The 26,013-nt window shown below is 38.4% G+C and overlaps 1 long non-coding RNA gene across 4 annotated transcripts in view; it reads right to left on the bottom strand.

The window, feature by feature from the left end:
- Nucleotides 1-13,766, bottom strand: part of LOC132540874 (uncharacterized) — a 32,510-nt gene extending 18,744 nt beyond the window's left edge. For 2 of the 4 annotated variants that reach the window (XR_009552010.1, XR_009552009.1), the window contains exons 1-2: nucleotides 13,486-13,761; nucleotides 11,346-11,499 (exon numbers count right to left, since the gene is read on the bottom strand). This is a non-coding gene — a long non-coding RNA (uncharacterized LOC132540874). Of the gene's footprint in view, nucleotides 1-11,133; nucleotides 11,500-13,485 lie in introns of those variants that run through there. The other 2 variants (XR_009552008.1, XR_009552007.1) reach the window with 2 other exon arrangements.
- Between the last annotated feature and the right edge of the window lie 12,247 nt (nucleotides 13,767-26,013).

Below are 26,013 nucleotides of genomic sequence, written 5' to 3'. Positions count from 1 at the left end.
TACAGAGAAATTCCTACCTGCGAACAAGCCCTGGCCCTCTCAACTTACATTGAAAATGGATTCCAGAAGAATTTAAGGACGGGTGCTGTCTTTGTTGATCTCACAGCAGCCTATGACACGGTCTGGCACCGTGGTCTCCTAGTCAAGATCTCAGGATGCCTGCCTCCATGGGTGGCCAACACTATATCATTTCTTCTCCAAAACAGAAGATTCCGGGTGCATCTGGGTGACAAGTCTAGCAGATGGAGACTTGTCTCAATTGGCCTCCCCCAGGGCTCCGTTCTGGCTCCTACGCTATTTAATATTTACATCAATGACCTCCCAGAAACTTCTTCAAGGAAGTTCATCTATGCCGATGACATCTGCTGTGCAACTCAGGCATCCAAGTTTGACATCCTCAAGGAAACACTCACGAAAGACATGTCTCTGATATCTGATTACTGTAAAAAATGGTGACTAATCCCTAGCACTAAAAAACGGTATCATCTGTTTTCCATCTACACCATGCCTCGGCCTCGCGTGAGCTTAATGTGCAGCTTGGCGATACGAGAATCCGGCATGAAGCCCAGCCAGTCTATCTTGGCGTTACTCTCGATCGCACCCTGTCATTTCACGAACATCTCATAAAAACTGCAGCAAAGGTGGGCGCGAGGAATAACATCATTGCAAGACTGGCCAGCTCCTCATGGGGCGCGAGAGCTTCCACACTACGATCATCATCTCTGGCATTATGCTATTCCACTGCAGAATACTGTACCCCAGTATGGTTCTGTAGCCCCCATGTCCACTTGGTCGATTCCAAATTATATTCCTCCATGAGGATAATTTCTGGAACCATCCGTTCCACCCCGGTTCCATGGCTGCCAGTTCTTAGCAACATCGCCCCGCCAGATATTCGTCGGGGTGCGGCATCATCTAAATTCATTTCCCATGTCTACGCTCGACCGGACCTGCCAATATACGCGGATATCTTCGCCCACCCTGTACAATGCTTAACTTCTCATCGCCCAATCTGGTCCCCTACGCCTACACTGAACTTCTCTGTTCCAGACTCTTGGAAACAGAGTTGGCAGTCAGCTGAGGTAAAGAACAAACACCTCATCACAGACCCCTGCAAGCGTCAACCCGGCTTTGACCTAGCACGTTATGATTGGGCCCTCCTCAATCGCTATCAAACAGGCAGGCCATGGCCGGTGCGCCGCTATGTTCCATCGCTGGGGAGCCAGAGACAACCCAAACTGCCCCTGCGGCTACAGACAGACTATGACCCACATAGTCAACGACTGCCACCTCTCCAGATTCAAAGGAGGTCTCGAAACTTTACATCAGGCTCAACCTGACGCTGTTGACTGGCTACGGAAGAAGGGCAAACGCTAGAAGAAGAAGAACTTTTTATTTATAAAAAGGAAACAATGACTAAACCATAGGATAAGAGGGGTACTTCACACAATTCCCACCACCAGAACTCTTTATCCCATCCCCTCCCCTGATAGCTTTCCTGTTCTTTAACCCTCTGGGAGTATGGATCCGAGGTCATTGTGGGATGCAGAAGGTTGAAGGTAATTGGCTTCTGTAATTGTTTCCCCAATGAACATGGGCATTGACATGTCAATCCGTACTCCCAGCCTGCCCCTCTCTTTTCCTAGTGGGGAAGGGCTCTGGGGAAGCAGAACTCCAGGACACATTGGTGGGGTTGGTTTTCTGTCCAGGGAAGTCTGGTTGGCATCATGCTAGCATCTGTAACCTGGTGGCTAAAAAGAGAGTTGACGCACAAAGCCAAACAAATTGTTCACAAATCATGGACCTAAAGGCTGGAATAGTGCAAATGAAGAATTGGGGGGTCCTCCATTTTCTAGATAGCTAATAGGCATATTTTAGTTATATTCCAAAGGGCCTGAGGCTATACTAGTGTTTTTTTGTTTGTTTTTTGCCTGAGCCTGAAATCTGATATGCACTTGGATACTAATTTTTGTCTGGGGAGATGAAGCCATGGTTGCATAAAGGACCAGAAAGCTGGATCAGAGAAGAAAGTAGCTCCCAAATATGGGAAAGGTGTGTAACTACTGTTGACTATGAACCCGATCGACTTGATGTGATCTGGGGCCCATATTCAGGTTAGGAGCCTATGTGACCTCTGCATCCCTCTGGATCTGAGCTCACATTCTGTGGTCATAAGTAGGAATGTTCCAAGCTGCCCCAGTATTAGGACCCATCTTCCTCAGGTATAGCATAGAGTATATTGTCCATCCTCCCTTCAGAGGATGGAACATTCTCTACCATTGTTGATCCAAGTTGAGGACAAGGGCCTTTGGGGACCCACAAAGGGGCCAATTGTGTTGTTCCTGATAGAAATTACTAGTAACCATAGAGAGGGATTTATTTGAGGTCTAGGCCCATCATGTCTGTTTGGGAATCTCAGGACTCCCAGAATAGGGCCCCAGCTAATGAGTTCGCCTGATAGTGACTATATTATACTATATATCATTATAGTATGCCAGTTTCTTGCCCTTATTCAGCTTTTTCAGCCCTTGCTTTGATGAGATTAGCTTTGGAGTGAGTGAGAGAACTATAATAGGAAGTAGGTGAGGAGGGCATCTAAGTCTAAGTAGATACTATTTCATTATGAACTTTATACTGACTCACTACAGAGTATTCTGTATTTTTTCTTTCAGGTATATATTTTGCCCTAATTTATGGATACATGTGAACATATGCTCTATCTTAGGTGACCTGGTCTATATCTAGGTTTTGGGACTTTGTTAGGAAGTGAACCACCAGGAATGGAATTAAAGAATACTATGAAAGGAAAGGTCTCTCCTGAGTAATGAGGGTGAAGGGTTGACATTGGATGCCTGACATCTCTGGACACAGTCTGAAGTGAAGCATGTTAAGGTGGTACTTGTTGCGTTAATTAGGTTGGGATCAGCAGATTCAATATCATTTGGTATGAATTGAGAGAAGCATGCAGGAAAGTGAGCCCTAACCTAGAGGTTCCAGGACTGGAGGAAATATAGGCTCTATAAATGAAATGTGAGGTTCCTGCTGTCTTAGGGTTTAATAGACAATAGATAGTTATTGCTATAATCACATGATTGGGCAATTGGGTTAGCTTTGAAAAATCCCTTTGTTAGGATTTGTTATATCATATACAACATCACCATAATTTATGTCCTTTGACATTATTTATATGTAGCTGTGCCACTGGTTGCTTCTTTTTTACCTGGTATAAGTGTTTAAGAGAGTCAACATATCAAACACTCAGCCTATATATTAAAAAGACTCTGTGATTTAAAACATTTCAGACATTCAATCAATTTTCTCCTCTCATATTAATTAGTGATTTATATGAATACAAATTTATAGAAGTGTACATAAACACCATTCCCACCACCAAAAGACTGTGTTCCATCCCATCCTTCCTCCTCCCCACCCCCCCAGTCCCCCGTGAAGCTGAACATCCACTCTCCCCCTCAACCCAGGGTTTTTACTTTGGTGCCCTACTCCAAATTCAGTAAACTCCTGCTTTGAGTTTCCCTTTCTGTTATTCTTTCTCAACTTCTGTTTATGAATAGGATAAACCCATACTTATCGTTATCTTTCTGACTTAGCTCACCTAGCATAATTCCTTCTTTTTTAAAAAAAATTTTTATTTAAGAAAGGATTAGTGAACAAAAACATAAGGTAGGAGGGGTACAACTCCACACAATTCCCACCACCCAATCCCCATAACCCACCCCCTCCCATGGTAGCTTTCCCATTCTCTAGCCCTCTGGGAGCATGGACCCAGGGTTGTTGAGGGTTGCAGAAGGTAGAAGGTCTGGCTTCTGTAATTGCTTCCCCGCTGAACATGGGCGTTGACTGGTTGGTCCATACCCCCAGTCTGCCTCTCTCTTTCCCTAGTAAGGTGTATCTCTGGGGAAGCTGAGCTCCAGGACACATTGGTGGGATCTTCAATCCAGGGAAGCCTAGCCAGCATCCTGGTGGCATCTGGAACCTGGTGATTGAAAAGAGAGTTAACATATGAAGCCAAACAATTTGTTGAGCAATCATGGATCCCAAGCTTGGAATAGTGGAGAGGAAGTGTTAGGGAGGTACTCACTGCAAACTCTAGTGTACTTCTGCTTTCAGGTATATATTTTGCAGTAGTTTATGGATATGTGTGAACATAAGCTCTCTCTCACAGAAACTGGTGTATATCTAGGTTATGGGACTTTGTTAGAAAGTGAACTACCTGAGATGAAATTAGAGTGTACTATAAAAGCAAAGGTCTCACCCGAGTAATGAAGCTGAAGGGTTGTCCTTCCACACGTGAAGCCTCTGGATACAGTCTGAGGTGAAGCATGTTGAGGTGGCAATCGTTGCTTTGGTTAGGTTGTGATCGGCGGATGCAATATTATTTGGTTTGGATTGGGAGATGCATACGGGAAAGTGGGCCCTATCCAAGGGTTCCAGGACTGGGGGAAGTGAAGATGTTAGGTTCCTGCTGTCTTAGGGTTAGTGAAGATGTGAGGTTCCTGCTGTCTTAGGGTTCAAAAAGACAATCGATAGTTAATATTATCATCACATTATTTGTTAATTGGGTTAACTTTGAAAAGTCCCTTTGTTATGGTTTGCTGTACAGTACCCAGTATCTTGTATATAGCTGTGCTATTGGATGCTTCTAATCTACTTGGTCTAGGCTTTTGAGAGAGTCCGCATATCAAATACTTAGCCTATATATTAAAAAGATTCAGTTTGTCTTTTGAGAAACTTTGAGACATACAATTGATTTCCTCCTCTCATATTAATTAACTACTGATTTATATGTGTACATTTTGCTAGGAGTGTACATAAACACCATTCCCACCACCAAAGGACTGTGACCCATCCCTCCCACCCACTCCCACCCCCCACTGGCCCAGGAAGCTACATGTCTACCCCTCATCACTGGGTTTTTACTTTGGTGCCCTACTTACAATTTGATCAGGTCCTGCTTTTAGTTTCCCTTTCAGATCTTCTAAGTCAGCTTCTGTTGATGAGTGGGATCATCCCATACTCATCTTTATCTTTCTGACTTAGTTCACTTAACATAATTCCTTCTAGCTCTGTCCAAGATGTGTCAGAGAAGGTGGGTTCATTGTTCTTGATAGCTGCATAGTATTCCATTGTGTATATATACCACAGCTTTCTCAGCCACTCATCTGTTGTTGGGCACCTGGGTTGCTTCCAGGTTTTAGCTATTATGAATTGTGCTGCTATGAACATAGGAGTTCACACCTCTTTTTGGTTGGGTGTTATGAGTATAATTCCTTCTAGCTCCATCCAAGATGGGTCAGAGAAGGTGGGTTCATTGTTCTCAATAGCTGCATAGTATTCCATTGTGTATACATATCACAGCTTTCTCAGCCACTCATCTGTTGTTTAGTACCTGGATTGCTTCCAAGTTTTAGCTATTACGAATTGTGCTGCTATGAACTTAAGTGTCACATTTCTTTTTGGTTGGGTATTATGGAGTCCTTGGGTATATCCTAGGAGAGGAATTACTGGGTCATATAGAAGGTCCATGTCTAGCCTTGTGAGAGTGCTCTAGATGGCTTTCCACAGAGGCTGGACCAGTTTACATTCCCACCAGCAGTGCAGAGGGTTCCTCTGTCCCCACAACCTCCCCAGCATTTGTTGCTGCTGTCCTTTTTGTTGTATGCCATTCCCACAGGGGTGAGGTAGTATCTCAATGTTGACTTTATTTGAATTTCTCTGACAATTAGTGACCTAGAGCAATTTGTCATGTATTTGTTAGCCTTTTGTATCTCTTCTACAGTGAATGTTCTGTGCATATCCTCTGCCCATTTTTGGATGGGCTCATTTCTTTTTTGTCGTTAAGTTATCTGAGCTCTTTGTATATTTTGGTGATTAGACTCTTGTCTTATGTATGGCATGTGAAGATCTTACATTCTGTGAGTGTTCTCTTTCTTTGAGTGATAGTCTGTTTCTTTGGCTGTGCAGAAGCTTTTCAATTTGATGTAGTCCCATTGATTTGTTTCTGTTTTAGTCTTCCTTGCAGTTGGGTTTGTTTCATCAACGATGTCTTTGAGGTTTAGGTGGAAAAGTGTTCCCCTAATGTTTTCCTCCAAGTATTTGATACTTTCTGGTCTAACATCCAGGTCCTTGATCCATTTGGAGTTGATTTTTGTTTCTAGTGACATAAGGTGGTTCAGTTTCATTCTTTTGCATGTTTCAACCCAGTTTTACCAGCACCGTTTATTGAAGAGAGCCTCCTTCCTCCATTTAATACTTTGGACCCCCTTATCAAGGATTAGATGTCCATAGGTATGGGGGGTTAGTTCTGGCCTTTCAATTCAGTTCCACTGGTCTGTGTGCCTATTTCTGAACCTGTACCAGGCTCTTTTGATGATGATGGCCTTATAATATAGTTTGAGATCTGGGAGTGTGATGCCTTCATTTCTGTTTCTTTTCCTCAAGATGTTTTTGGCAATTCTAGGAGTTTTCTGGTTCCAGATAAATGACTGTAGTTTTTGTTCTATTCTCTTAAAGTAGCTTGGTAGGACATTGATGGGTATCATGTTAAATTTGTATATAGCTCTGGGGAGAATATTCATTTTGATGATATTTATTTTTCCAATCCATGAGCATGGGATGTCTTTCCATTTTTTGGTGTCAGTTTCTATTTCCTTGAAGAGTGACTCATAGTTTTCAGTATACACATCTTTCACTCCTTTGGTCAACTTTATTCCTAGGTATTTTATTGATTTTGCTGCAACAGTGAATGGGAGTGACTTTTGGATGTCTTCTTCTTCAGACTAAGTGTTTGCATAATGAAATGCCACTGATTTTTGTACATTGATATTGTAGCCTGACACCTTGCTATATTGCCTAATAACTTCCAGTAATTTTCTGCTGGATTCTTTAGGTTTTTCTATGTCTACTATCATATCATCTGCAAATAGTGAGAGCTTGACTTTTTCCCTTCCAATCTGTATTCCTTTGATTTCTTTCTCTTGCCTGATTGCTATGGCAAGAACTTCCAATACTATGTTGAAGAGTAGTGGTTATAATGGACAGCCCTGTCTAGGCCCTGATGAGGGGGAATGCTTTCAGCTTCTGTCCATTGAGTACGAAGTTGGTTGTAGGTTGGCTATACATAGATTCCACTATCTTGAGGAATTTCCCATCTATTCCCATTTTTTGTATTGTTTTGAGCATGAATGTGTGTTGGATTTTATCAAAGGTTTTCTCTGCATCTATTGAGATAATTATGTGGTGTTTGGTTTTGCTTTTATTGATGTGGTGAATGACTTTGATTGACTTACATATGTTGAACCAGCCTTGCATTCCTGGGATAAATCCACTTGGTTGTTATGAACCATCTTTTTGATATACTGCTGTATCCAGTTGGATAGGATGTTGTTCAATATTTTGGCATCTATGTTCATCAGAGATATTGGTCTGCAATTTTCCCTTTTTGTTCTGTCCCTATCTGCTTTTGGTATCAGGGTGATGTTAGCTTCATAGAAGGTGTAAGGGAGTATTCCTGTTTCTTCAGTCTTATGGAAAAGCTTTAGAACTATAGGTATTAACTGTTTCCTGAAGGTTTTGTAGAATTCGTTTGTGAAGTCATCTGGTCCAGGACTTTTGTTGTTGGAAAAATTCTTAATAAATATTTTGATTTCTTTGTCTGTGATTGTTGCATTTAGGTTTTGTAGTTATTCTTGGTTCAGTTTTGGAAGGGCATATGTTTCTAAGGATTCTTCCATTTCTTCCAGATTCTCTAGCTTTGTGGCATATAGATCTTCATAGAATTTTTGCATGATTTTCTGGATTTCTGTGGTGTCAGTTGTGATATCTCCTCTATCATTCCTCTACTTATTTGAGTTCCCTCGCCCATTTTTTTTATACTAAGTCTGGATAGGGGTTTGTCAATCTTGTTTAATTTTTCAAAAATGAACCAAAAATTGGCTTCATTGATTTTTTGTATGGTTCTCTTAGTTTCAATGTTGTTTATTTCTGTTCTAATTTTAATGATTTCTGTCCTTCTGGTTGATTTAGGGTTCCTTTTTTTCTCTTCTTCTAAGTCCTTAAGGCATGCAGTAAGGTAGTTTATTTGAGCTTTTTCTTGTTCTCTAATATGTGATTGAATGGCTATGAGTTTCCCTCTCAGTACTGTTTTAGCTGTGTCACAAAATTTTTGATAGCTTATGTCTTCATTTTCATTTGTTTCCAGGAACATTTGAATTTCTTGCTTGAGTGCCTCACTGACCCAACTGTTTTAAGCAGCAAGTTGTTGAGTTTCCAAATTCCATGACTTTTAGTAATTTTCTGTTTGTTGTTGAATGTCAGCTTTGTTTTATGGGAAGATACTTGGGATTATTTCAATGCTCTTGAAATTGTTGATACTATCTTTGTGGCCTAACATGTGGTCTATCCTTGAGGATGTGCTGTGTGTATTTGAAAAGAATGTGTGTTCCAGTTTTTTGGGGTGAAGAACTCTGAAAATGTCCAGGAGAGTGGGGTGTTGAAGTCTTCCAAAATTATTATATTACTACTGATGTATTTTTTGTAGTTCTTTCAGTAGGTGTTTGACGTATTTAGATGGTTCCCCACTGGGTGCATAGATTTTGATAATTGTTAAATCTTCTTAGTTGATTGATCCTCTATTCATTATATAATGTCCTTGCCTATCTTTTATTACTTTATTTCATTTAAATTCTACTGTGTCAAAGATGAGAATGGCTGTTCCATTAGCCTGTAGGATTTTTTTCAATCCTTTCCCTTTATGCCTGTGTTTGTCTTGTTGGGTCAGGTGAGATTTTTGCAAGCAGCATATGGTTGGGTGGTGTTTTTTGATCCATCCTCCCACTCTGTGCCTTTTAATGGGTGAGTTTAAGCCATTGAAATTTACTGATATTATGGATTTAATGTATTGTAGTGCCATTATTCACCAATTTTTTATTTGCTCAGATATATTGAAAATATTATAGTTATGTTCTTGTTTATAAGAAATCTTTTTGAACCTCTTTCAGGGTAGGCTTGGTGATGGTTGCCTTCTTTAACTGTTGTCTGAGAAGGTTTTGATCCCTCCATCTAGTTTGAATTAAAGTCTATCAGGATCTATTATCCTTGGTTGAAATCCTTTTTCATTCAGGGATCGATAGATTTCTTGCCATTCTCTTCTGGCTTTTAGAGTTTGAGTGGAGAAGTCTCCTGATAACCTTATGGGTTTTCCCCTATATGTGACTTTTTGTTTTTCTTTTGCAGACTTTAGGATACTTTCTTTATCCTTACTTCTTTTCATTGTAACTATGATGTGTCTTTGTGTCTTCAGGTCTGGGTTGATTTTTTTGGCACTCTATGGGTCTCTTGAATCTTAATGTCCTTTATGTTGTTCAGGTCTGGGAAGTTTTCTTCTATAATTTCCTCTAAAATGTTTACTTCCCTTTCCTCTCTTTCTTTCTTTGGCTGGCCAATTATACGAATGTTACTTCTTTTGAGATCTTCCCAAATTAAATTAAGAATGGTGATCAGAGGTCTCAGGTGCAATTCTTACACCACCCGGAGGTCTCAGGTGCAATTCTCATACTACAGTGTACCACAGTTGAGCAGTGTTCTGGTTTCTGCTTCATGAAACTAAATTGTAAACCTTTAGAAACAAACAGGGGTGTGAGAGTGGTGGCATACTTGGTTGACCATGCACACCGCAATGTGCAAAGACTTGGGTTCAAGTTCCTGGTGCTACAAGTCTCTCTCTCTCTCTCTCTCATCCTTCACCCCATTAATCTTTCTATACCCAATGAATGAAAAAATGAATAAAATATTAAAAATGAAAGGTAGATCCACTGTTTCTTTCTTATTAAAACCAGAAACTTGAGATATTAATCTGTAAGGGAGGTCACTGAATCTTTGTAACTATCTCTCCATGTAGACTTAATGTACCATAATAGAATGGCACTTTAACTGAATGTCTTAAAAAATCATGATTAATTATCACCAAGTTGTAATTGTTTGGGGAAGATTCTGAGTTATGATGGACTGTCAGATGATTAACAAATTAACTTTCACTTTCTAAAAATAAAACTCAATAAAAATACAATTAACATCAAATATAACTTGAAATGGTGTTCTTTTTTATAAAGACAATAGTCTGCAATATGGGATATTTGCTGATATTTTATCTCCTTTTCCCCTATTCTTCTCATCTATTAAAAATAATAATAGTCTGGGCTCAAAAACTGACTCAGTAGTAAAGCAAATACATTATTTAGAACCCTAACTTTGATCTTAATACCTATATAAAGCTGTGAGGCAGTGCTCTAATCCTCTCTATCTCTTTCCCTTCTCTTCCAATAAAGAAAATAAATTGCCTTACTAGCAAAAAGGGCATTTTAATTCATTTCATTGGAGGATTAATGACATAATATATTGGTACAATTTATCATATTCCTGTGACAAGTGTTCACAGAATTTTCTCACTGTCAAAGTATGTACTGCATCATGCACCAGGACCCTCATACCCTCTCCAGCCCTCCTTTCCCTTCCTTCCCCAGAATCCTGTTCTTTGATGCAATATACCAAACCACTTCAAGTTTCAATTTATGTTTTACCCTTGGTGCTTGTTTCTTAATTTCTACCTATAAGTGAGATCATCTGCTATTTGTCATTTTCTTTTTGGCTTATCTTATTTCACACGTTCTTTCAAGTTCCATACAAAATGAGAAAAAAAGAGATGACCGTCATTTTTAACAGCCAAGTAATAGTCCACTGTGTATATATACTACGATTTTCTTAGCCACTCCTCTGTCATTGGGCATCAGAGTTGCTTCCAAGCTTGAGTTACTGCTAACTGTGATGCTATCTGTGGGACAGGTGCTCACAGATCTCTCCTGATCAGTGTTTTTCTTTCTTTTGAATTAATTCCCAGAAGAGAAATTGCTGGGTCTTAGGATAAATCCATTTCTAATGTTCTCATAAATTTCCAGACTGTTTTCCACAGGGGTTGACCAATCTGAATTCTCACTAGCAGTATAGGATGGCCCCCCACACACATACAAACAGATATATCCTTGTCAAAACTTTTTTTTGTTCTTTCTAATGTATGACAATCTCATGGGCATAAAATTAGAAGTTATTGTCTTTACTTCATTTTATAAATCTATTTATAAAATGGAAATATTGACAAGAGCATAGAATGAAAGGGGTATAATTCCACACAGTTCCAACCACCAGAGCTCTGTATCCCAGTCACTCCCTTGAACTATTTCCTATTCATTATCCCTCTAGAAGTATGGACCCAGGATCATTATGGGGTACAGAAGGTGGAAGGTCTGGCTTCTGTAATCCATTCTTCACTGTACCTGGGCATTGGCAGGTCAATTCATACTCCCAGCCTGTCTCTCTCTTTCCCTAGTGGGGCAGGGCTCTGGAGAGGTAGGGTTCCAGGACATATTGGTGAGGTGGTCTACCCAGGGAAGTCAGGCTGGCATCATGGTAGCGTCTGGAACCTGGTAGCTGAGAAAACATTAAGACATAAAGCAGAACAATGGTTAAATAATCAGGAACCTAAGGCAGGAATAGAGCAGATGAGATTTGGGGTCTCAAATTTGGAAAAAGCTAGTATATTCCAAGAAATCCATGACTTTACTAATTTTTGAATCCAACAGCTAACATGCAGGTGGACCCAAGGTATTATCTGGGGATATGGTGTTAGACTTGTCAATAGGACTAGAAATCTTGATCAGTGAAGAGAAAATCTCCCAAATATGGGGAAAATGTATAAATATTGTTAACTATAAACCCCATTGATTTGATCTGGGGCCCATATTTATCACAGGAGCCTGTGTAAACTCTGCATCTCTGTAGGTCTGAGCTTGCATTCTGTGGTTATGGCTAGGAACATTCTAGGATGTACTCATTGCTGGAACAATCTTCCTTGAGTGGTAGAGTGTGTTCGCCCAACCCTCCTTCAGAGAATGGGGCTGTCCCTACCATTGTTTATCCTTATAAGGGCCAAAGTACTATAGGGGCCCCCAAAGAAATGCCTTATGTTGTTCCTAATGGGGATGACCAGTGACCTCTGTTAGAGGTCTAGGCCCATCATGTCTGTGTGGGAATCCAAGGATTACCTGACTAGGGCCCCAGGTGATGGCATGACCTGGTGGTAACCAAAAGAGCCTTCATTAAAATATGCCAGTCTCTTGCCTTTATCCAGCATTTGTAGTCCTTACTTTAATTGACAAGATTAGCTTTAGAATGATTGAGGGAAGTGAAATAGGAAGTAGGTGAGGAGGGTACCTAGGTATACATAGAAAATATCTTTCTACTTGCTTGCTACACTTACTGAGTCACTGAAAACTACTGTGTACTTTTGCTTAATATATATATTTTACCCTATCTGATGTATACATGTGTGCATATGTCCTATCTCATGGGCCCTGGTCTGTATCTAGGTTCTGAGGTTTTGTTAAGAAGTGCACCACCCAAAATAGAATTAAGGAGTCCTATGATCTAGGAAAGGTCTCACCAGAGTAATGAAGTCGGAGGGTTGACATCCTATGCCTGGAGTCTCTGGACACAATCCAATGTGAAACATGTCGATGTGATACTGGTTGCATTGATTAGATTGAGATCAGCAGAGGCAGTATCAATTGGTATGAACTGAGAGAAGTATTCAGGAAAGTGAGCCCCACCCCACAGGTTCCAGGACTGGGAAAAATATGGGTTTTATAGAGAATGGTGAAGGTCCCTGCTGTCTTAGGTTTTAAGAACACAATAGCTAGTTATTACTATAACCAAGATATTTGGAAATTTAGTTGACTTGAAAATCACATTTTTATGATTTGCTGTACCATACAAGACCTCACCATAATTTATGTCCTTTAATGCTGTTTCACAAGGTGTATCTTATATACTGAAGCAACCACTTGCTTCTGTTCTCCCTGGTTAAGATTATAGGTGATTTAATATTTCAAAGAACAAGTCACTATTAAAGATGTATTAACAATTTGAACCCAATCTTAAAATTTGACCAGGTTACCAATTTAAAGTCTTAAACACTTAGATTAAAGAAATATATACCCAGAACTTTGGTCTATGCATCAAAAAGTTTGAGACACTCAATCCATTTTTCCCTTCTCATATTGATTAAATAGTGATTTGTAAGACTATAAGTTAATAGGAGTGTGTATTATTACCATTCCCACCACCAAAGGTCTGTATCACTCCTCCCTCCCCCCACAGTGAAGATAAACATCTACCCTCACCCTTACTCAGAGATTTTTTACTTTGGTTAAATACTCCAAACTCAGTCAAATTCTGCTTTGAGTTTCCCTTTCTGTTCTTTCTCAACTTCGCAAAAACAAAACCAAGATTCCATTGATGGGAGCTCACTCTAATTGTAGGCACAGTGCCTAGCCTGGCAGAGTATCTGGAATGCTATAGAACAACAATAAACAAAGAAATAAACAAAGAAAATAAACAAAGAAAATAAAAACTCACCCTGTTAGAGAATCCAAGCCAACCTTTTAATTGATGTAAACCTTCTGTTCTGTGATGTTCAGAGGAGTGAAAAAATGAGGAAAGAGGAATCAGGGAGGTTGAGGAAAAATAAGATTTAAGAGACTGGGTGATGTAAGTGGAAAGTTACTGGATCTTCTTCACACAAATGAGCTTCCCAATAGAGTGCTAGATTATCTATGTGTTCCACACATCTTGTAACTGATATCTGTCCTTGTTTGCCCTCTCTGTAAGAGAAGAAATATGCAGAATGAGAAAAATACATCAACTCCCTAAGAATGTGCTATTAGAATTGGCTAGATCCTTTAAGGGTAATGAGAGAACAAACACATCATTAGGACGCAATCCAAGCAACCCAAGTAAATGAACACAAGAAGGCTGGGAGAAGACTGCTGAAAACAGTAAGTGGCTTATAAAAGAAAGAAAATATAAACTGAAAATAAATTTCCAATCTACTTATTACTCTAAGAAAGTGTTTTTAAAGGTCCTTTTCATAGCAGGTTATTATCTTAAAGTTAAAATCTAACAAAGCAGAAACTGGGTTATCTAATGATTGCTTTTAAATCAAATCACCAAAAAATAAAATTGAGTAGAACTTTTAATATTGAAATGCTTTATAGTTGGAGAAATACCCAGGGTTCCTAAGATTCTGAAGACTTATAACCAGTGGAACTATCAGCATGGAACTTGAAGGTAGGATTAAAACTCAAAGAAAAGCAAGAAAAGCATTGTCCCCACATTTACTATAGAAGCAACTAAAGTGACCTTAAATGGGTGAATTTCTAGATCAGAAAACCAGACCCAATCCTAACCAATTCAGAGTCTCAGGGAATGAGACTCGGTACCACCGTGGTTGAAAACTATTGCTCAGCCACAGTTGAGAACTATTGCTATAATCTAGAGCTTTTGCTTCAAACATTGTGGTCCATGGGCCAACAGTAATAGCACTCCTTAGAAATACAGAGACTCCACAAATCACTATTTAATTAATATGAAAGGGGGAAAATGGATTGAATATCTCAAAATTTTGATGCATAGACCATAGCTCTGTGCATATATTCCTTGAATCTAAGCACTTAAAACTTTAAATTGATAATCAGCTTGAATTTGGACAGTGGGCTCAAATTGTTAATACATTTCAAATAATGACATGCTCTTTGGAATATTAAATCTTCTAAAAGCTTAGACCAGGAAGAACAGAAACAACTGGTGGCATTACTTTATAAGATACAACTATATATAAATAGCATAAAAGGCCATAAATTATGGTGAGGTCTTGTATGATACAGCAGGTGCTAACTAAGGGATTTTTAAAGTTAACCCAATTGCCAAATAATTTGGTTATAGCAATAACTGTGTATTGCCCTCTTAAACCCCAAGACAGCAGGAGCCTTCCCCTTTCTCTATAAAGCCTATATTTCTCTGAGGCCTAGAATCTCTAGGGAGGGGCTCATTTTCCTAAATGCTTCACTCAATTCATATAAATTGATACTGCATCTGCTGATCCAAAGCTAAGTAATGGAACTAGTACCACCTCAGCATGTTACACTTTAGACTGTGTCCAGAGACGTCAGGTATGGAATGTCCACCCTCCAGCTTCATTACTCTGGTGAGACCTTTCCTAGCTCAAAGGACTCCTTAATTTCATTTTGGATGGCACACTTCTTAACAAGACCTCAAAACCTACATATAGATCAAAGCCCATGAGATAGATACATGTATCCATAAGTTAGGGGAAAATATATGCCTTAAAACAAAAGTGCACGATAGTTTGCAGTGAATCAGAAAATGAAACAAGTAGAAAGACCTAAAAAGGCACCTTAAAGTACCTAATGAAAAAGTTTCTGCTTAGACCTATATATCCTCATCACCTACTTCCTATTTCACTTCCCTCAATCATTCCAAAGCTAACCTTGTCAGACAAAGTAAGGACTACAAAAGCTGAATAAGGGCAAAAGACTGGCATACTTTAGTGATGACTCTTTAGTCACTACCAGGCCATCCCATCACCTGAGGCCCTAGTCTTGTATGTGGTCCATAAGATCTTATATGTCATGAGGCAAAAGAGGTGATTTCATCTTTTTTAAAGATAGTGTTATTCAAATGCTAGGTGATCAATGTGTAGTTATTTCAGATTCCTAAGATTTGTAAAGGGATCTCAGAAGGCCTCTGCATATAAAGACAGAGAAGCAAAATAATGAGAATAAATGGAAAATAAAAAACCTTTCCCATTGCTTTTTAATTCTTATGAATACTAACAAGTAAATTGCAACTTATTCTTAAGAATATTATTTCCTTGATTAGAAATACTCTGAGATACTATGGCAATGAAAATGGAAACCTAAAAGTATTCTATTGTGATTTACCTTTTGAATCACAGACTGGATTTGGCTCATGTGAAACGCTAATGCACTGCACAAGAATCAACTTTTGAAAAGATAGTATGAAATTCATCCCAAAATTTCATATATCATTCAAATCATACGGGTAAGATTTGCAGTTGGTTTAGAATCAGGAGCTTTCAATACCAACAGCTGTAATCCATTTGGGCCGTTGTGTAAAACAGAAAATTGGCAGACCAGAAGTCTTTTTAGACACTAAACACAAGATGCTTGGGGCCAAATTTTGTGATTAAGAAATCAAATGTTTCTTTTACCCTTCCAACCTGTTCTTAGAGTGTGGAAAGTTATATGAGTTTTCTTTTTTCTCTGATTGTGGTTGCTGGGAACTGCTTGTCTCTTCAGCCATGGAGACCTATTCAGTTGAATTCAATCCATTTGAATCTTTTCATTCAAGTCAGTCAATCTATTCCATTCAGTTCCAGTCTTTTACCTTTATTCAGCTTTTGTAGTCCTTATTTTGTCTGACAAGGTTAGCTTTGAAGTGACTGAGGGAAGTAAAATAGGAAGTAGGTGAGGGTGTCTAGGTCTAAGTAGAAACTGTTTCATTAGGTACTTTTTGGTATCTTTTTTAGGTCTTTATACTTGCTTCATTTATTGATTCACTGCAAACTATTGTGCACTATTGCTTTAAGATACACATTCTCCCCCCTGATTTATAGATATATGTGTACATAAGTCCTATATCATGGGCCCTGTTTTATATCTAAGTTGTGGGGCTTTGTTAGGAAGTACACCACATGAAATGAAATTAAGAAGTCCTATGATCTAGGAAAGGTTATCTTATTAGAGTAATGAAGCTGAAGGGTTGACATTCCATGCCTGGGGTCTCTGGACACAATCGAAAGTGAAACTTGTCAAGGTGGTACTGATTGTATTGAATAAGTTTGGATCAGTAAATGCAGTATCAATTGGTATGACTGGAGAGAAAAGCATGCAGGAAAGTGAGCCCCACCCCAGAGGTTCCAGGACTCAGAGAAATATTTTTTATGGAATGGAGAAGGTTCCTGCTGCCTTAGGATTTAAGAAGGCAATAGAAAGTTATTTCTATAACCATATTATTTGAAAGTTGGGTTAACTTGATTTAAAAATCACATTTTTAGGATTTTATGTATCATACAAGAGCTCACCATAATTTATATCCTTTAATGTTATTTACATATAGCTGTATCTTATAAAGTGATGCCACCAGTTGCTTCGGTTCTCCCTGTTCAAAGCTTATAGGTGATTTAATATTTCAAAGAACAAGTCATTATTAGAGATGTATTAACAATTTCAGCCCACTGTTAAAATTCAATCTGATTATCAATTTGAAGTCTTAAGTACTTAGATTGAAGGAATATATACTCAGAGCTATGGTCTATGCATCAGAAGTTTGAGACATTCAATCCATTTTCCCTTCTCATATAAATTGAATAGTGATTTGTAAGACTATGAGTTAATAGGAGTGTGTATTATTACCATTCCCACCACCAAAGGTCTGTGTCCCTCCTCCCTCCCCTCACAGTAAAGCTGAACATCTACCCTCACCCTCTACTCAGAGATTTTTATTTTGGTGAAATACTCCAAACTCAGTTATATTCTGCTTTGACCTTCCCTTTCTATTCTTCTTTGTATTGTTTTTAAGAGACCTTTTGGGATTTCTTGACAGGCAGGCTTGGTGATAGTTGATTCCTTCAACTGTTGCTTGTCTGAGGTTTTATGCCTCCATCAACTGAATGACAGTTTAGTAGGATACAGTAGTCTTGGTTGAAAGCCTTTCTCATAGAGTGCTTGATAGATACCTTGTCATTCTGTTCTGGCCTTTAGTGTTTGTGTGGCGAAATCTGCTGCTAATCTTATGGGTTTTCCTCTGTGAGTGACACTTTGTTTTTCTTTTGCAGCATTCAAGATCCTTTCTTTATTCTTATTCCTTTTCATTCTTAATATTATATATCTTGGTGTCTTTAAGTCAGGGTTAATTCTGTTTGGTACTCTCTGGGCTTCTTGAATCTTTATGTCATTTATGTTGTCTAGAGTAGGGAAGTTCTCAGAGATTATGTCCTCTAGAATGCTTTCTACCCCTCCCTCTCTTTCTTCCTCTAGTAGACCTATAATGTGTATAACTTTTTTTGAAGTCATCCCATAGGTCTCTGTTGTTTTAAGTATCTCTTAATTTCTTTTTGAGGTCTCACTTCTTTCTTAGTTTTCTCTAATTTGTCCTCAATCTTGCTAATTCTGTTTTCTGCCTTACTTATTCTATTTTATCTCCCTGTTGTTTTCTGTAGCTCAGTTATTTTGTTACCCTGTTCTAATACTATATTAGCTTGTTCAGCTAGTTGTGCTCTTAGCTCAGCTATTTCAGCTTTCAGCATTCCAATTACCTCCAGATAGATAGTGTTTTATTTCAGAGTCTCATTTGCTGTTTCCCCATGTCTGATGATATTATTTTCAAACTCTTTCCTCAGTCCTGTGACTAGTACCTCAATTAGTGTTTGTATCTTGTCCTCAAAACCCTTTGGGAGGGTTATATGGACTTTTGTACTGGTTTATTTTTCCAGTGTTTCTTTTTGGTTTAACCATTGTCTATGTTGTGTTATGAAGTCCCTTTCTCAGTACCATTCAATCCACTAAACACACTTGCCTGGATTGACTTGTGTCTGATCTGGGAGTTTAGAGAGACACAGCTGCTGCTACTCTGTGCTGGTTATTGATGGCCAGCAGGTAGTGCTATTGTGAACTCTAGGTTTTTCTTGTTTGTATGATCTGCAGAGAGTAGGATGGGGTCGGGTGGGGTGGTTGCTTTGGGCTGTCTTGTGGTCACAAATGCTCCATTTTATGTTATGTCATTGTATTAAATTCAGAAAGATAAATACCCCATGAGTAAAAAATTGAGAGGTTTTAAGCTCCTTTCTCTTTTCTTCTAGCACTTGGAACAACCTTCATTACTTGCTGTGCTTAAAGTGAAATTGTCGAGATGGTGCAGCTCCATGCTGTGCCACCTGAAGCTAATTTGACTTTGCTGTTCTTCAGCCCATAGTCCCTTTATGCCCCAACCACATGAGTGGCTTAGGCTGCAGAATTTTCAGCTATAGATTATGACTTCAGGTGGGTCTCTTGTATTTATTTGGTGTTTTGGGAGGAGAGAATTCAATCTGTCAATCCCAGTTCTCTTTAATACAGCCCAATGTAATATAACCCAGCTCAACTTCACCCACTTTTCATTCAGGAAAACCTATATGAATACAAATAATTCAAGTGTCTTGGGACTGGTAAGATATGTTTCCTGCAGGTTATCTCATAAAATATTTGATATGAGTACCGTACCTACCTTTATACTTCCACAGAGTTTTTAGATCTTGTCTCTAGAGGGTTTTCTGCATCCTGGTTTTCTGCTTCTTCATTCTAATATTCTATATCATACTGATTTTTCTAACCCATTAAGCATGTCATACTTTCTTTAGGCCCAACTCTGACACACTTACATCCTTACTCTCTTCTAACTCTCAAGTCCTAACTTTCCTGGAAACTATACTTCTTTACTTCATTTTAATCTTGCAGACCTCATTTTCCTCTTTCCACAAATTCAACTAGTAGGGACTAATTATTTTGAAAGAGAAATGTCTTTCAAATACACATGCAGAGATAAGAATGAACATCTGGTATGAATCTTTGTTCAACTTCAGCTCCTAGTAAAACATGGAAAGAGATAATCTGAACAAAAAATGTTTAAGTAAAAGATTGTTGAAAGGCACCAGAGGAATGCCTTAATGTTGAGAAAAATTTCAGAACCTGCTTTAGCCAAATTTGCATAGCTGTATGTTTGGAATCTAGCTTATTTCTTTGTAATCTACCTGTAAGGCCTGGAAGGGGGAAATAGAGACTAGTGAAAAGTAACTCGGCTATCATGAGGAAAGAGATGGTATCAAGGCTCCCCATGAGTAGGCAAACTGATGAGATGGTCTTATTAATTGTAAAAATGTGGAAACACCACCCTAAAACTTGGTAAGTAGATTTTGCCCACCTTTGTCACTTGATTTTCTTTGACCTGGTTACCCAACTGTTTATACTGGCTCTTCTCATGCTTCCAGCAAATAAAAGCTTAATATTCTGATGGTTAAATTCATGGTTAAATAGTATACAAATCACTCCCAATTCTCAATGAGAATATTAAAGCTTAGGGCCTCATTAGGAAAGGAAACAATATTTCAGTATCATTAGGAAGCACTTTGCTTAGAACTTGCCTCCTGAATCAAACTAATTATGGACTACTCAAACACATTCTATTCTTATTTTTTGTGCTTCAAAATTTTATATTTAACGGTGTATTTGATGACTTCTTTATCCTGTCTCTCAGTCCTCCATGGTGCAAACTATCTTTTTAAACTCCTTTCATACGGTGATCTTGTTCATTTTCCTGATAGGAGATGCTTGGTTCCAAATCTCATGAACTTGATGAAAAAAAAAATGTTTCAAAAATGTGTCCACACTCCCATTCTAATATGTACCAACTCTTCTGTTGCAACTACTGGTGTAAATCAGGTGCCAATTAAGCCCAGAAGCTCCTGCTATAACCATTTCTGACAGCAGCATGGTGGAAGAGAGGGAGCTTTGAAACCTGGTAGACTTGAGTTTGAAATTCACCTTCTCTCTACTTCCTAAGTTACTTGAGTGCCAGTCACGCTTTGCGGGTGGGAGACAGAGATGACCAGAGACTCATGGCTGAGCCGAGAACGCAGTTCAATCTTTATTCATGAACGAAAATGTAGTTCAAAAAACTAATCTCTTCTAATCACAACACAATTCTGTCCTGCATCTTTCTCCTCCAGCAGAAGAGTCAGGAGCAAAGGAAATACATATGATAGGGGGCAGGGAGAAGGAAAAAGCGCAAACCAGCGAGGACTAAACCAAATGTCCCAGAGGCAGGGGGGTGCCCAGCCAACAGTGGACATGCAAACAGAACACATCACAAGCAACACAACCTAACCCAATGTGATGATAAAAACAGAAGGTCTCACAAGCAGAATCCAGAAGCATACCAACATTTGAGTAAGCTGAAACTTCATGGACTTTTTTTTTTCTTCTTCTTAAGAGCATCACTTAGCTCTGGATTCTGGTGGTACTAAGGATTAAACCTGGGACCTTTGGTGTCTCAGGCATCAAAGTTTTGTCTTATTCTATCTCCCCAGCCCCATTTATTTTAATCTATAAAGTAACAGTATATGTTATTTCATAAGGATGAAAAATAAATTAAATGATGTTATTATTGTGATTTATTTATTATTTTGTGTGCCCAGCATCTCTTCAGGAAATAGCTTCTTTCTATTTTTGTGTTATCCAGTGTAAATAATAAGAATGGTCATATGACCAAGTAAGTGCTCCACCCCCGTTAGCAACCATAGTTGGTTTTGATATGGGCAAATGACCTAATTAATATCACCCCTGAGAAGTCACTAAAGCAGTCTAGAAGTTGTATTTTTTCCATATGTGTATATATACTACATTAAGTACATATACTGAATAGACAGTAGGAAAAATATCATTCCCTTTAATAATTTTTATCAATTTCGTTATGGATTTTGAGAATAACAGTTAAATGATGTTCTGCTATTTACAACCTAAATCATACTAGTATGCATATAAAGTCCCATATATCTACATATCTACTTCATGTATACTACATATATATATAGATACTTCACATATACTACACATATATACATATCTACATATATTTCATATATACTACATATATACATATATATCTACATATATACTTCATATCAAGATATCATATAGAGAACTAAATGAAATTTCATAAATGATAGATTAATCTTTAAAAATAGCTTAAGAGAAAAAAAAATTTCCTGGTTTTTGTGTCCTGATGCTTGGGTGGGATGTTGAGGTAAAGAATTGGTCTTGGATATTCTAGAAACTGAGAATTTCATCTTGCTTTCCTTATTTCTTTCTACTGGCTTCATGATTTCTACTGCAGATAAGTTACTAAATGAGGACAGGGACATAACCAGGAACAACTTTACATCTTTCTGACCTCAGTTTAGTAATACTAGGAAAGAGAAAGCATTTTTCTCCCTCTGTAATCATGAAGTTTTTCTTGTTCTCTTTGAAAGCAAATTCACAAAATTCTAAGTTCCTAAAACTTAGTTTTGTGTGGCTTAAGTCATCTGGCCACTGCTGAGTCAATCTCTGAGACATGTGTCTATATAAATGTTTAGCAGTTGCATAAATAGTTTCATCAAGGCCATCTGGAGAGAGAGACACCAGCTTCCAAAGGAAAGTCAGTATAATTATTGAAAGATTCATGATGAAGGACACTGAGTAGACCAGATAAGTGGGTTTCTGTAGTAGATATCATTATCATGGTCTTTTTGCCACCTTCATTCTCATTATCATCAACAATCACTATTATCATCATTATTATATTTCTGGCATAAAATAAACACATAACAGTAATTATTTATCAGGTTGATTTTCAGGGCACAGGAAATTCTGAAATTAAGGGAAGAGGAGGCTGAGTAGTAGCACACGTAGTTGAGTGCACATGTTACAACACGCAGGGACCTGGGTGTGAGCTCCTGGACCCATATGCAAAGGGAAAACTTTGTGAGTGGAGAAACTGTTGCAGGAGTCTCTCTGTCTCTCTCTTCCTCTCTACCATCCCCTTCCCTCTTAATCTCTGGGTGTCTCTATATAATAAATAAATGAAGTTAATAAAAAATAAATAAAATTAAGGCAAAATGGACTCACTAAAAGCAGCACTAGATTTTTTTTTAACAGAAAAATTAACCTCTGTCTCTGAAAAAGCATGTGAGTGGTACTTGCTTACTAAGAAGAATGGTCTTCATTCCTAATTAATGATGGCCATTATCATCCATTTAAAATGCTGATGGGGGTTGAAGTTGGAGTGTGAAGCTTCAATATGAAAACAGATTTGTGGGAGTCAGATGGTAGCGTAGCAGGTTAAGTGCATGGAGTGAAGCACAAGGACCTGCGTAAGTATCCCTGTTCGAGTCTCCAACTCCCCTCCTGTAGGGGGGTCACTTCACAGGCGGTGAAGCAGGTCTGCAGGTGTCTTTCTCTCCCCCTCTCTGTCTTCCCTTTCTCTCTTGATTTCTCTCTGTCCTAGCCAACAATGACAACATCAATAACAACAACAATAATAACCACAACAATAAAAAACAAGGGCAACAAAAGGGAAAATAAATACATATTTAAAATCATTTTTAAAAAAAAGAAAACACATTTGTTAGGCAGAGATTTCATGAACCAATATTCTGTCTCAATAGTGGCCTCACCTGAAGGCCACTCACATACTATGCAACACATTCTAGTGAAATTTATAACTACTTAATTAGTATTAATTCAACTTAAGTCTTGAAACAGGAAAGCAAAGGCTTTCTTGTTCTCTTAATAGTTCATTTTCTCTATGTAATAGCTTTAAACTGCCAAAGTGAATCTTTCTACCTATGGGTTAACTAGGATTAATACATGTATATTAGAAGATATAGACATATATTTATTTCTCCACTTTTGGCAATAGTATTTGTCTGATTATATTTAAAAATAAAAGCCTCCCAGTATAGCAAGTGAAAGTTGACATAAAAACTTACTATAATGTAGATTTTTAAAAAATCTACTTTAAAAATTTACAAAGGCATGTCATGCAACTTCATATATTTATAAACATTTATATAAATATAAATGGCACTTTGAGCTTTTATGAATGCTGGTGATAAACTATATCAAATTTATTTTTAAAATATTTTTATTTGTGACAATATTTACTTAAAAAAAAGATATTAAGGGTATAATTCTACCCCATTCCCACCATCAGACTTCTATATTGCCACCCCTTCCACTGGAAACGGCACTAGTCCTCCCATATTCTATAACTATCTATCTATATCTATGTACATATTTATTTTTTCTTCATTTTTTTTCACATCTACACTCACTGCTACTTCCAAGTGTCCTTTTGTTGTTGTTTTTCCTCTACTCTCTTAGGACAAGAGAAAATATGCCTTACTTCCTCTAATGTTTTCCAGATTGCCTTCCCTTTCAGTGATGGATAAAAACAGGATTCCTGGTGGCAAATGCTTTGGATCCTGGTGGAACTATGTTTAAGAGTCCTGTAGTTATCTTTCCCTATCATTTAACCCTCTGAGAGTATAGACCAAAATTCTTTTTAAAATCTCTCTTTATTTATTTTTATATTACAGAATTACGTGTCAACGGGTTTGAATCCACCCCATTCCCACCACCATAGTTCTGAATCTTCAGTTTCCCCACTGCAATCCATCACAGTTCCCCTAAGGTTGTAGACCTGGGTCAACAATCATCTCTACAACTATCTGACCACAGTTATACATAACTGCCCCCCTTTTTCCTGATTCAATCCTCTCTTCTTCTCCAAGCCACTTATGACAACATAACTACCTCCATATGTCCTTCGCCTTTTCCTTCTCTTTCTCTCGCTCTTGTTCTTGCTCTCGCTCTCTCCTGATTGAGCTGGATTTCAGAGGCCTCTTATCTTCACCTCCCATTTTCCCTCACTGGGAGTATGGATCAATGTTGTTTTAGGGGAGCAGAAGGTAGGAGTTCTGGCTTCTATAATTGCTTCTCCACTAGATTTGGGTATTGGCAGGTCGTCCCTATTGGGCCAAAGCTCTGGAGATGTGAGGGTCCAGGACACATTGGTGAGGTTGTATGCCCTGAGAATTCACGATGGAATCATGGTAGCATCTGTAACTTGGTTGCTGTGCTAGCTTCATGGGTGGGAGAGAGAGACGACCAGGGACTCATGGCTGAGTGGTAGGCAGTTCAGTCTTTATTCATGTGGAATGCAGTGCAATCTAGGATATCTCTAATTACAATCTTGTCTGTATATATCCTGAGGCGGAAGAGTCAGGTCCAAAGAGGTTGTATGTAGGATAGGGGGTGGGGAGAAGGAAAAAATGTGCAAAACAGTGGGGATTAACCCAATGCCCTGGAGGCAGGGCAGTGCTTAGTTAACAGTGGTTATGTAAATAGAATACAGTGTTAAGCAGGGGGGGATTAAACCAATAAAACAGAAGAGGTCTTAGAAGCAGAATTTAGAAGCATACCAACACTTGGTGTATGGAAAGTGGCATGACCTAAATTGAGACAAATTAGTGAATTAACATGAACCAAAAAGTAGGATTAGAGCAGATGAGATTAGGGATTTTAGTGTAGAAGAAAGATACAAAACCATTTTAGGCATGTTCCTGGGGCACTCAGCTATGGTAGTTTTGCTTGAGTTTGGTAGCTAGCTTGAAATAGCATAAGAATATTGTTTGAGAGAATGGTGTCAGAGTAGAGAAAAAAGGCTAGAAAGTTGGATTAGGGCAGAGAGTAGCTCCCATTCTAGAAAAAAAAATTCTGTGCCAAAAATTAACTATTACCTCTGTCCACCTGCTCTAGGGCCTATATATACTTAGCACCAGAACCTGTGTAACCTTTAAGTTCCTATTGGTCTGAGCTTACAGATAATTAGACCAAAACTATTTTAGGGGTATATATCTGGCCCTAATTTATAGATATATGTACATATGTACCCAGTACCCTAGGCCTGAGCCTATATCAAGGATCTTTCACTTTGCTAGAAAACACACTATGTGAAATGGAACTAGGTAGTCCCATGTATTAGGAAAGATCTCAATAGGCTAACGGATTTGGGAGGTTGGCATCTCAGGCTTGGTGTTTCAGGAGACAATCTGCAGCAAAAAGACAGTAACAGGATAACTTGGCATAATGGGCACCAGTAGTATTGATTTAGTTGAGACCAGCAGAGGCAGTATAGCAGGGTAAAGAATCAGAAGAGACCAAGAAATACAAGCCAAGTCCCAAAAGTTTTAGGACTAGGCAGAATACAGAATTTAAAAAGAATTGTAAAGGTTCCTTGTAGTATAGAGTTTAAAATGTCAATGGTTAATTATTATTATAACCAAGTTAGTTGGGACCTTATTTTTCTTTGAAAGCCCAAATGTTAGAAATTACCATAGTATACTTCACCTTACCATGCTTTATGGAATTTAAGTAATAATATTTTGGAAACTGACAGGACTAAATTATTTTGAACTATCTGGCCTAA

Source organism: Erinaceus europaeus, chromosome 10 (genome assembly GCF_950295315.1).
Source record: "Erinaceus europaeus chromosome 10, mEriEur2.1, whole genome shotgun sequence".
Lineage (NCBI taxonomy): Eukaryota > Metazoa > Chordata > Mammalia > Eulipotyphla > Erinaceidae > Erinaceus > Erinaceus europaeus.
The sequence above is the reverse complement of the archived record's forward strand: the minus strand, read 5'-3'. Positions and strand labels throughout refer to the sequence as shown.